The following is a 13,710-nucleotide window of genomic DNA, read 5'->3' as shown; positions in this document are numbered from 1 at the left end:
GGACAGGTAGTCTCACACCGAGTGTAGTGGTTTTTAATTGGGAGGGATATCTTGGCTGTGGAGGTCCCTCTTGAGAAGTGAGGGGTCCCAGTCCCAAGCCAGATCCTTTAGCCCAAGGCTCCAGTGCCAGTAAGAGAAGTCTCCGTATCTTCAGGCTATAAAAACCAGCGAGGATTGGGGCTGAGTGACACAGAGGCTTCTGGGGTCCCATGCAGTTCCTCTTAAAAGGCTGGTGCACGGATGTACTTGGACTCACACCCTCTAAACTCCGACATTGGGACAGCAGCTTGAAAGGAATCAGGAACACACAGAGAAGAACTAACTTCTCTGGCATGGGGACAAGAGCTGGGGGGCAACTTTCTCCCAGACAACAGTGCTGGCAGAGACCATTGTTCCTCTGCTGAACAATGCCACAGAGTGGACAGGCAGGCATAATATCTGAGTCTCCATCAACCTGGCTCACACTGTTCACCCCACCCTGCTGAATCCCTGAGAGCCCACCCCACCCTGCTGAATCCCTGAGAGCCCACCCCACCCAATTTGCAGGCTCATCCAACCTGTTTCCGGTGGCTTTTCCATATGAGTGGCCTGTCTTGGCTCATGCTTTAGACTTTCCTAAAATGTCTCAAAGAAGCAGCATGCCCCACACCTCTTCCTAAGCAGCCCCAGGCCCAGTACTAGCAGCAGCCTGCCTTGGTTTACAGTTTGGCCTCTCCTGGGCACCTCCAAGCCCAAAACAAGTAGCAACCATCTGCAGATAGCTCTGTTGTAGCACATTCCAAGTGGCACCAAGCAGGGCACAGGCGGTAGGTCACCACACCTCCCAGAAGGCCCCAGAGCCATTGCACTTGGTGGTCAGTTTCAGCCCATGCCAGATTACAACCCTTCTACCTCCACGAGTGACACACTCAAGGGGTAGACTCAGTAAACACCAAAGTCCCTCTGAAAAAAGTCTGCTCCATAGGGTTGGCTTCTACATAGCAGCTCTTCAGCTATAGTCGCAGCTGGTCCTCACATTCTATTGGCCTGGAGGTCAGTCCCTTCCAGTGATGCCAACAGTAATCAAGGCTCAACTACAGCAGGACAGGGCACAGAGCCCACACAGGGGTGCATCTGGAGTGTCCAGCTCAGGGGACTAGGAAGGCAGAGTCACTGGGCCCTATAGGTCACCTACTACACAAGGCCACTCTACCAAGTCTGGGAGACATAGCAGCTCTACCTAATACATAGAAACAAACACAGGGAAGCAGCCAAAGTGCAGAGACAAAGAAACATGTCACAAATGAAAGAACAAAAAACTCTCCAGAAAAAAATAAATAAAATGGAAGCAAGCAAATTACCAAATGCAGAGTTCAAAACAATGGTTATAAGGATGCTCAAAGAACTTACTGAAAACTTTAAGGAACTTAGTAAGAACATCAACAACATATAAAAAGGACTAGTCAGAAATAAAGGATACACTAATTGAAAAGAAGAATAATTCACAGGGAATCAACAGTAGAGTAAAGGACACTGAAAAACAAATCAGTAATTTGGAATATGAGGAAGCAAAAAACACCCAATGAGGACAGCAAAAAGCAAAGGGAATAAAAAATATGAAGATAGTGTAAGGAGCCTCTAGGACAACTTCAAGTATACCAACATTTGCATCATGGGAGTGCCAGAGAAGGGAAGAAGCAAGAAGTTGAAAACTCTTTGAAAAAATAATGACTGAAAACTTTCCTTACCTGGTGAAAGAAACAGACATAAAAGTCCAGGAAGCATGGAGAGTCCCAAACAAAATGAATCCAAAGAAGCTTACACCAAGACACACCATAATTAAAATGCAAAACAGACAACAGAGAATCTTAAAAGCAGTTAGTTGTCTACAAGGGAGCACCCATAAGTCTGTCAGCCGATTTCTCAACATAAAATTTGCAAGCCAGAAAGGAGTGACAAGAAATATTCTAAATGATGAAAAACACAGATCTACAACCAAGATTACTCTACCCAACAAAGCTATCATTTAGAATTGAAGGTCAGAAAGAGTTTCCCAGACAAAAAACAAAGCTAACAGAGTTCATCACCACCAAACCAGTTTTACATACATGTAATGTTAAAGGGTCTTCATTAAGAAGAAGAAAATGAAAAAGATAAAAAATATGAACAATAAAATGGCAATAAATACAATTGATAAGTATCTAGTAATAATTGAATCAAAAAACCAAAATAAATGGAAAAGCAAAACAGAAACAGACTTATAGATACAGAGAACATTTTCACGTACTCAGACAGGAGGAAGGTTGGGGGATGGGGAAAAAAGGTGAAGGGATTTAGAAGTACAAATTAGTAGTTACGGTGTATTCACAGGGCTGTAAAGTACAGCATAGGAAATATAGTCAATAATATTCTACTAACTATGTATGGTGTCAGGTGGGTACGGTATTTTTGGGACGAGCACGGAATAAGTTTTATAATGTCTAATCACAGGATGTACAACTGAAACCAATATAATATTGTGTGTCAACTGTAATTGAAAAATAAAAAGTGATTTTAAAAAGTACTTAAAAAACAACTTGACAACATATTTTCATATCTAAAGAAATAATGGTCTGCTTAATAACAAAAATGTGGCTCTTGGACAAATTATTAAAATTGACATGGAAATTAAGATTACCTTTTAAAATGATTTATCTCTTCCCTCCCACCAGCCTTTTCACACTGTGTTTATAGTTAAATTTTTCAAACAACAAAATCTAATTTTGTTCTCCATAATTAAAAGTGCTGAAGATGCAAAACCAACACTCCTTCCAGTGTTTAGATGGTTTAAGAGAAACAAAGGAGTTGCATAGATGGAAATTACAGTAGTGATTTTGCTACTGATAGAGTTACTGTAAAATGTGATTCAGGTTGATTAGAATTGGACTGAGTCACCTATTGGATCTCAGGAGAGCTTCCTGTGAGAGCAAGACTCAAAGCAGTGGTTCTCCACTGGAAGGGAACCCCCCTCAGTGAGCATTTGGCACTGTCTGGAGAAAGTTTTGATTGTCACAATCTGAGTAGTGCTACTGGCATCTAGTGGGTGTAAGCCAGGAATTCTGATAAACATCTACAATGTACAAAATATTCTACACAACAAAAAATGATCTGGTTCAAAATGTTAGTGGTGTTATGATTGACAAGCCCTGACCTAAGCCCAAGAAAATGACCAGCATAAAGTAGAATGCATTTTCTCTTGAAGGAGGCAGATCCCTAAGAGAAGGAAGAGGGTGACCCCGACTGCATTTACCCAGTTCCTGCTTTAAAAGTTACCAGTCAGATAATTTACTCATCTTTCCCTGGCGAGGATTAGGTGAAGAAGCTAAAAGGGCCAAGGCAGTGTTACACTAATTACACAGTCCCTCAACCAAGAAGCAAAAGGGAAGGAGAAAAAGATTTCGCACTCTTTACACTTATTCACAGAATGTGATTTGTTCACATTTAAAAAAATGATTCAAATAGCATGGGCCCGTGATAATTTGAAGACAGTTTGACTTTGTACCATATATTTATTTAATTCAACCTCAGAAGAGTAATGAACCCTTTTTTTTTGTATTTACAATTATCACACAAGAAGAGTAACCAATTGCAATGAGTACTTTTACCTATGCTATCTTTTTATGCTCTAGTAAAGTACATATATAGACTTTTGTTAGATGGAAAAAAAGGTAAACTAATATAGTTTGCAGAAAGCATATTTTCTTTATTGATTAACAATTTAAATTGAATTTGACTAGTTAATACAATGTGCCAGAAGCACTGAATTAGCCATACTATTAAATTTAAACAGGAAAGAGAGGCAAAAAGAACAAATAAGCAGAGCCCTCTGATCACCACCAGAATTGAGGTTCAGGTTGCTGGAGCATCACAAAAGACTGAGCCCAAAAGATGCCTCTAAATTTACTCATTTCTTCTATTTTCTGACTCTTCTTGCTATTTTTGTGTTCTGAAACACATTACCTTTCCCGTTTCCTCTTTCCTACTTTGAGCCTAAAGATTGGACAATGCCATGAAGTGTTTAGTCTGCGTCAGGTGCTGTGCAGCTTGCCGTTCGCCATTGTTTTGATGTCTCTATAAATAATCTGAGGTTTAGCTGGAACTTTGAAACACTAAACTCGAAACAACCAGGCCTTTACAGACACATAGGCCTTTATTATTTAAAAAAATAAAATAAAAAACAAAGAAAAAAAAAACAAGAATCACAGCATATTCCTCTTTTTAAAATTATAACAAAGAGAAAAGACCAAATCCCAAAGCAGAGGCAATTTCTAATAATAACAGAATAAAATTTCACATTTATTAAAGGTTTACCACGAAACAGACAGCATATAGAGCAAATCATAACAAATCATATGCATTGTCATTTTATTCTCGCACTATAACTCTGAATAAGGTTCTATAATTGTCTCCAATTTACAGATTTAGAAAAACATGCTCAACGTCAGAATACACTGACCAGACTCATTTTGTTGATTTCATATCCTATCATTTTAGACATTATGTGAAAATAACTTCATTGACGAACAGTGAGAGTAATACATATTGCGGGATACATTGGTCCTTAAATGTAAGAAAATCATGAATATCATGACAGTATTCAATATTTCAAAATCTTTCTTGTTTATATCATAAGACTTAACTATACCTAAATATCTTCCCTTATATCCTTTTATCTAAATTAATTTTATTTAAATATAAATTAATTTTTGCTGTGTGAAAGAAAAAATTCATAGAAGACATGCTGGGGATCTTGGGCAACAGAAAATGATAGTGATGAGGTAATTGATTCAGAAATAGTGTAGAGAAGGAGAAGTATGGCAAAGGTCAGAAGTAGGTTTACACTTGTGAATATCTGAACCACATATTATTCTTGTATTCTTATTTATTAAGTATTGTATTATTTTCCATTCAAACAACTGTAAACCTACTTTTGTCTCACCATGTATATTTTTAGGGAAAGATGAGATCAGTGAAGAAATGTTGACTTTGAAGTATATTCTATATAAATGTTGTTTTTGAGGGTTTGGGAACACCCTTGTTCTGAAAGTAGCACCTTTTTTTTTCAAAAGTCTTCTTCATACCAGGTATGTCACCCTCCTTTACTCCCAGTGAAAGGGAAGACCTTTGAGTGAGGTCCACCAAGCAGAGACAACATCTCTGGTCACAGTAAGTATTTTGACAATAGAATGCAATGTAACAAGTCTAGTAGAAGTTCTCCCCATAATTTTTGGTGGTAGCATCTGAGAAGTGTGAATATGAGAACTGAGTAGACATTAAGCTCCAAAATGATCTTCGCCTCCATGGTATAGAACCTTCCTGTTATTGACGCTTTTACAAAGCAAAGGGGAAGGACTGATACATCACTTGAACATAAAAATAGGTTTTCACCTGAGAGCTCCCAAATTTTATTGTTTTAAAAAAAGTAATTGTAATTGTATACTTGTAATCAAGAGTGTTCAAGCATAAGATGTTGGTTGGTATGGTATAAGACTGGCAATATCACTATTATCACTATCTCTCACTCCTTCTACTCAGCTGAAGGATGAGTTGTGTGGACTATGCCTATATGCTACAGTATAAATCCAAAATCATTGATTGGCTCTTCCTCACACTGAACATTAGCTCTTCCACGTCCAAGTTAGTCATCACCTTTTTATATAAAGGCATTCCATATCACTTTGCATCATTCCTAAATGATTGAAGCAATTTGTCTATCTTTTCAGATGACTTCAACACCTGGATCACCAGCTTTCTTTCTTTAAGCTTAATCATTTATAGTTTATTTAATAACAACATCAGAGATTCATTGAACTTGTCAATTCAGTTTACCATTATCCACAGTTCTGTCATTGCAAATAAGCTAATTTTTAACTTGATATGACTCCTCTTTTGGTTCAGAATTTTCACATTTGTCTTGATCATCCCATACCACAGTTTAAACCCCAAAAACTTAAATAGGCCTTTCCCTTTCATGGTAACTTCTGAAAATTATTATACCTCATTTGTTTCTTTCAACCCTTACTATCAAATCCTTCATCAAACTTTTTGAAATTGTACTTAACTTCCTTTTTCAACTTCAATTTCTATTTATAATATTTCATTATCATCATTCTCACCATATTATCTTTTGAATTTTGCTAAATCATTCATTATTTATTTTTTAAATTATTTTTCCAATCTTACTAGAATATGGCACAATATTCATCTTATTGACTTGACTCAGATTTTCCCTTAACCTTCAACATCCCATGGCTCATTAAATCCACTGATTTTACTTTTCCTTCCTAATATCCATTTTATTGGTTTCATATACATTATTTCAGCCCTGGCCTGGATACTCCATCTCTTGTTTGCACTCCACATATATATATTCTTGCTTCATTATATTCTGTTCCTCACACATTTATTGTTTTATAAAATAAAAATATTATGAAGTCATCTCTTGTTTAAACTTATTAATTGCTTCTAAAAATATTTCAAATCCTTAAAGTGGCCAACAGGCCTCAATGGTGTGACCGCTAACTATCTACCTCATCCCCCTAACCTCACCCCATATAATCAGCTTGCTTCTCTAAAATTCAAACACACTGTCATTCTTACCATTCTTTGATTATATCATTCTTTTCACCACTAATATTTTTTATTAATTAATTTTTGTTACAGATGTTTCTCCTTTTTCCCCCACTGATTCACCCTTCCCCGTCCATGTCCATTGTTCATACATACATGCATATAAGTTCTGTGGTTTATCTCTCCCCCAACACCCCCTCTTCTGGGGATTGTCAGTCTGTACCCCACTTCCACGTCTCTGGGACTACCCCATTCCTCAGTCTGTTATGTTCATTATATTCCACAAAAAAAGTGAGATCATATGACACTTGTCTTTCTCTGTTTGGCTTGTTTCACTTAGGATGATACTTTCCAGGTCCCTCCATGTAGTCTCAAAGGATAAGAGATCTTTCTTTCTTACAGATGCGTAGTACTCCATTGGGTATATGTATAACCACTTATTTATCAATCGTCCACTGATGGACACTTGGGCTGTTTCCAGATCTTAGCTATTGTAAATTGTGCTGCTACAAACATGGGGGTTCATATGTTCTTTCTGATTGGTATTTCAGGCTTCCTAGGGTATATTCATAGAAGTGGGATCACTGGGTCAAATGGAAGTTCAATTTTTAATATTTTGAGGTAACACCACAGTGTTTTCCATAGTGGCTGCACCAGTCTGCATTCCCACCAGCAGTGTACTAGAGTCACCTTTTCTCCACAACCTCGCCAACACTTGTTGTTTGATGATTTGTTGATGGCGGCCATTCTGACAGGTGTGAGGTGATGCTTCATCGTTGTTTTAATTTGCATCTCTCTGATGATTAGTGATGTTGAGCATTTCTTCATATGTCTCTTAGCCATTTGTATGTCCTGTTTGGAGAAGTGTCTATTTAGTTCCTCTGCCCATTTTTTAATTGGGTTCTTTGTCTTCCTTTTGTGGAGTTGTATGAGCACTCTATATTTATTGGAAATTAACCCCTTATCTGATATATCACTGGCAATGATGCTCTCCCATAGAGTGGGTAGCCTTTCCATTTTGATGATTGTATCTTTCGCTGTGCAAAAGCTTTTGAGTTTGAGCCCTGGCCAGTTTGGCTCAGCGGTTAGAGTGTCAGCCTGCGGTCCGGAGAGACGCGGGTTCGGTTCCCGCTAAGGGCACGTACCTCGGTTGCAGTTTGTCCCCGGCCCTGGTTGGTCGTGCGGGTGGCAGCCACTCGATGTGTCCCTTCACGTCGATGTTTCTCTCTCTCTCCCTCCCACTCTATCTGTACAAAAAATGGAAAAATGTCCTCGGTTGAGGATAAAAAAAAAAAAAAGCTTTTGAGTTTGATGTAGTCCCATGTGTTCATTTTCTCCATGAAAATTCTGCTGCATATGATGTCTGAAATTTTGTTGCCTACAGTTTCTTCTAGGATTTTTATGGAATCATGAGTCACATTTAAGTCTTTTATCCATTTTGAGTTTATTCTTGTGTAGGGTGTAAGTTGATGGTCTAGTTTCATTTTTCTGCATGTAGCTGTCCAATTTTCCCAGCACAATTTATTAAAAAGGCTGCCCTTACTCCACTGTATGCTCTTGTCATATTTGTCAAATATTAATTGAGCATATTGTCTTGGGTCCATTTCTGGGTTTTCAGTTCTGTTCCACTGGTCTATATGCCTGTTCTTGTGCCAGTACTAGGCTGTTTTGATTACAGTGGCTTTGTAGTAGAACCTGAAATCTGGTAATATGATCCCTCCAACTTTGTTCTTCCTTTTCAAGATTGGTGTGGCTATTCAAGGTCTTTTTTGGTTCCATATGAACTTTTGAAGTACTTGTTCTAATACTGAGTATGATGTTGGTATTTGGATGGGGATTGCATTGAATCTATAGATTGCTTTGGGTAATATGGACATTTTAATGATATTAATTCTTCCAATCCATGAACAGAGTATGTGCTTCCACTTTTTTTATATCTTCCTCTATTTCTTTTTTCAATGACCTGTACTTTTCTGCAAATAGGTCCTTTATTTCTTTGGTTAAGTTTATTCCTAGGTATCTTAATTTTTTTGCCGCAATGGTAAATGGGATTGTTTTCTTAGTTTCTCTTTTTGTGAGTTCCTCATTGGTGTATAAGAATGCCATCGATTTCGTGACATAAAATTTGTATTCTGCTACTTTGCCAAATTCATTTATTAAGTCTGGTAAATTTTTGATGGAGTCTGGGGTTTTCTACGTCTAGTATCATGTCATCTGACAATAATGACAGTTTCACTTCCTCCTTTCCAATTTGATCCCTTTTATTTTTTTCTTCCTGTCTGATTGCTGTGGCTAAGACTTCCAATACTATGTTAAATAAGAGTGGTGAAAGTGGGCATCCTTGTCTTGTTCCTGTTCTTAAGGGAAATGCTTTTAGTTTCTGCCCATTGAATATAATGTTGGCTGTAGGTTTTTCATATATGGCTTTTATAATGTCAAGATATGATCCCTCTATTCCCACATTGCTGAGTGTTTTTTTATCAGAAATGGATGCTGGATCTTGTTGAAGGCTTTTTTGGCATCTATTGATATGATCATGTGGTTTTTATTCTTCATTATATTTATGTGGTGTATCACATTATTGATTTGCGAATATTGTACCAGCCATGCATCCCTGGGATGAATCCCACTTAGTCATGGTCGATCATTTTTTGGTGTATTGCCGGATCCGATTTGCTAGTAGTTTGTTCAGGATTTTGGTGTCTATGTTCATCATGGCTATTGGCCTGTAGTTTTCTTTCTTTGTAGTGTCTTTTTCTGGTTTTGGAATTAGAATTAGGCTGGCTTCATAGAACGAGTTTGGAAGTCTTCCTTATTCTTGAATTTTTTGAAATAGTTTGAGGAGAATGGGTGTTAGTTCTTTTTTGAATGTTCGGTAAAACTCCCCCGTGAATCCACCTGGGCCTGGGCTTTTGTTTGCTGGGAGAGTCTTGATTACATCTTCAATTCCTTCTGTTGTTATTGGTCTGTGCAAGTTTTCTATCTCTTCCTGGTCCAGTTTTGGGAGACTATGTGTTTCTAGAAATTTGTCCATTTCGCTTAGATTGTTGAATTTATTTCCATATAATTGTTCATAGTAGTTGTTAACGATCTTTTGTATTTTTGTGGTGTCAGTTGTTACTTCTCCTCTTTCATTTCTGATTTTGTGTATTTGGGTTCTCTCTCTTTATTTCTTGGTGAGTCTAGCTAAGGTTCCATCAATCTTGTTTATATTTTCAAAAAACCAGCTCTTTGTTTCATTGATCCTTTGAATTGTATTTTTGGTCTCTATGTCATTTATTTCTGCTCTGATCTTTACTATTTCCTTCCTTCTACTTGCTCTGGGGTTTTCTTTTTTGTTTGCTCTCTAGTTCTTTAAGTTGTGAGGTTAGATAGTCTATTAGAGATTTTTCTTGCTTCTTAAGGTTGGCCTGTAGTGCTATAAACTTCCCTCTCAGAAATGCTTTCGCTGCATCCCATAGATTTTGTGTTGTTGTGTCTTCATTTTCATTGGTTTCCAGGAAGTTTTTAATTTCTTCCTTGATCTCCTCGGTAACCCATTCATTGGTTAATAACATGCTATTTAGCTTCCATGTGTTCAAATGTCTTTGTATATTCTTGTTGCAATTTATTTCTAGTTTCATGCAATTGTGATCTGAGAAGATGGTTGCTATGATATCAGTTTTCTTGAACTTGTAGAGACTTAGTTTGTGGTCCAACATGTGGTCTATCTTTGAAAATGTCCCATGTGGCCCTGGCCGGTTTGGCTCAGCGGTTAGAGCGTCGGCCTGCGGTCCTGAGAGACCCGGGTTCGGTTCCCGCTAAGCGCATGTACTTCGGTTGCAGTTTGTCCCTGGCCCTGGTTGGTCGTGCGGGTGGCAGCCACTCGATGTGTCCCTTCACGTCGATGTTTCTCTCTCTCTCCCTTCTTCTCTCTCCCTCCCACTCTATCTGTACAAAAAATGGAAAAATATCCTCGGGTGAGGATAAAAACAAAAAAAAAAGAAAGAAAGAAAAAAAGAAATTGTCCCATGTGAACTTGAGAAGAATGTGAAATTTTGTAGTTTTGGGGTGTAATTCTCTGTAGATATCTATTAAATCCATTTGGTCTAGTGCTCTGTTTCCTTGCTAATTTTTTTGTCTAGAGGATCTATCCAGTGATGTCAGCGGGGTATTGAAGTCCCCTGCTATGTTTGTATTGCTATCAATTCCTCCTTTGAAGTCCTCCAGAAGACTTTTAATATATTTTGGTGTTCCTATATTGGGTGCATATATGTTTATCAAGGTTATATCTTCCTGTTGGATAGATCCTCTGAATACTATGTAGTGGCCTTCTTTGTCTCTAGTTATGGTCTTCATTTTGAAACCTATTTTATCAGATATGAGTATTGCTACCCCAGCTTTTTTTTTCCTTTCTGTTTGCTTGAAAGATTTCTTTCCATCCCATTACTTTCAACCTATGTGAGTCTTTTGTTGTGAGGTGGGTCTCTTGTAAACAACATATAGGTGAGTCATACTTTCTTATCCAATCAGCTACTCTGTGTCTTTTTATGGGAGCATTCAAACCATTTACATTTAAGGTGATTATTGATATGTACTTATTTATTGCCATTTTTGTTTAGTGTGGTTCTATTTTTCTTCCCATTTCTCCTGCTAATTACAGCAGTCCTTTTTAAATTTTTTGCAGTGCTGGTTTGGTGCTAATGTATTCCCTTAGCCTTTTTTTTTCTGAGAAGTTCTTTATTTGACCTTCTATTTTGAATGATAGCCTTGCTGGGTAGAGTAGTCTTGGATTCAGATCCTTGTCTTTCATGACCTTGATTTCTTCATGCCATTCCCTTCTGGACTGTAGTGTTTCTGTTGAGAAGTCCGCTGAGAGCCTTATTGGGTTTTCTTTGTAGGTAACCTGTTGCTTATCTCTTGCTGCTTTTAGGATTCTCTCTTTGTCTTGAATTTTTGGCAGTTTGATTACTATGTGTCTTGGTGCGGGCCTGTTTGGGTTCTTCTTACTTGGGGCTCTCTGTGCTTCTTGAACTTGAATGCCTTCTTCCTTCACCAAATTAGGGAAGTTTTCTGACACTATTTCTTTGAATATATTCTCTAACCCTTGCTCATTTTCTTCTTCTTCGGGGGCTCCTATGATGCAAATATTATCACGTTTCCAGTTATCCCACAGTTCTCTGAAGCTGTCTTCCTGTTTTTTAATTGTTTTTTCCTTTTGGATTTCTGATTGGTTGATTTTTTCTATCCTGTATTCTAATTCACTGATCCGGTTCTCAGCTTCCTCTACTCTGCTTTTTAGAACTTCCAATGTGTTTTTCATTTCTTATATGTCATTCTTTATTTCTTCTTGGTGGTTTTAAATTTCCAACTGGTTGATTTTCAAAATTTCTTTGTCTTTACTCATGGTGCTCATGTCTTTACACATGCTGTTGAGCTTCCTCAAGATCATGGCTCTGAATTCCAGTTCTGTTAACTTGCTTAACTGCACCTCATTTATCTCATCATCGATAGAGGTCTCTTGTTCTTTCATTTGGGTTTTGTTTCTGTTTTTCACCATTTTGGCTATCACAGTGGGCTTTGGAGTCTGCCAAATTTTCCCTGTTGGTGTTGGTGTTCTGTTGTTTGTGGCTCCGTCCTCGATTTGGATGAGGCAGGGAGGAACCACTTTAAACACCACTGTCAAGTCTTAACTTTTCTTTTTAGATTTGCTAGCCCAGTGAATGGTAGTTATCCTCTAGATTTTTTGCCTGGAGGCTATTAGTAGTGGTCACCTGAAGATCCTTGGTTTCTGATTTGACTGAAAAACTCCCTCAGGTGCTGGGTGAAAGAGGATTTCCCAAGGATGGGGCAGATGCTGGTTGTTAATGGGCCTTAGTTAGCATTTCAATGGCCACCCAGTGGGGTTGAATCTCTCAGGGAGGGTCGCCGCCTCTCCCCAGGGCCCTGGGAAGGAGTAAGATGACCACAGTCCTGTGTGGCTGCACTCAGCGAAAGCTCTAAGCACCCTCCAAATTCCGAGTGTCCCCACACAGTTCCAGTCCAGTCTGCCTTGCCTCTGCCGGAGCCCAAGGTGAGTGGCTGCTGCCAATTTAGCCTCTGGCTGGGCTCTGCGTCATGGATCCGCCTGGGTCTTTAACCCGAGGGCGCTGCTCCCAGCTAAGGGCAGCAGAGGCTGCGGCACCAGCCAAGAGCATAGCACCCAGCCGAGGACGCTGGACCCAGCCAAGGGCATAGCACCCAGCCGAGGCAGCCGCAGGACCCAGTCGAGGCAGCAGCAGCTTCCAGCTGAGGCCGCTGGACCCAGCTGAGGGCGTAGCACCCAGCCATGGTCGCAGGACCCAGCCGAAGCGGCTGTTGGTCCCAGCCAAGTCCGCTGCGGACCGTGGGCTCCCGGCCCCCTCTCGCGTCTTCGCAGGCCTACCAGGATTGAGTCAGTGTCCCTGGTTATGTGGTCCTCCAAGCTGCCTTTCGGTTGCCCTTTCCTGATGATTTGTCTTTATTTTTGTTCTAATTCCAGTTTGGTCCTGGGAGATGGTCTGTGTAGCTTCCATTCACTCCACTGCCATTTTTTTCTCTCACACCACTCATTTTTTACATACTCTTATTCTTCTGTTTGAACTCCCCTACCTAGTTAACACCAATTCAACATTACTATTTTTCTTCTACTGAAATATTCAGGGAAACCTTCCCTGGTGCTGTACATTTTTAGTCAAGTTCTGTCTTGCATAGACATTTATGACTTATCTTGCTCTGTAATATTGAAACACTGTGTTGACAATTATTTAATCCATTCCTCCCCCACTCAGTAGAAGCTGCTAAATACATACTTGCTAAATAAATGTATAGAAAAAATGATTTAGAAAATATGATGTCCCAGACTTTGTGCTATATATTGGATATTCAAAAACTACATGTAAACTGTAGCAAATATATATATGTGTAAACATAATATAATGTGATATTTCAGGCCCAGCCCAATTAAGCTGAGATTAATACAAGTCCACAAAGGGGGATCTCTTAACATAGTCTGAGGATAAATTTAATGGGGAAAAGATTGAAGGTAGAAATACCATTTAGAAAGTGAAGAGGCATTGTAATCTCAAATTTTATAAATTTTCATCTTGTCTCCCTGGGATAAGT

This window comes from Molossus molossus, unplaced genomic scaffold (genome assembly GCF_014108415.1).
Source record: "Molossus molossus isolate mMolMol1 unplaced genomic scaffold, mMolMol1.p scaffold_m16_p_9, whole genome shotgun sequence".
NCBI lineage: Eukaryota > Metazoa > Chordata > Mammalia > Chiroptera > Molossidae > Molossus > Molossus molossus.
The sequence above is the reverse complement of the archived record's forward strand: the minus strand, read 5'-3'. Positions refer to the sequence as shown.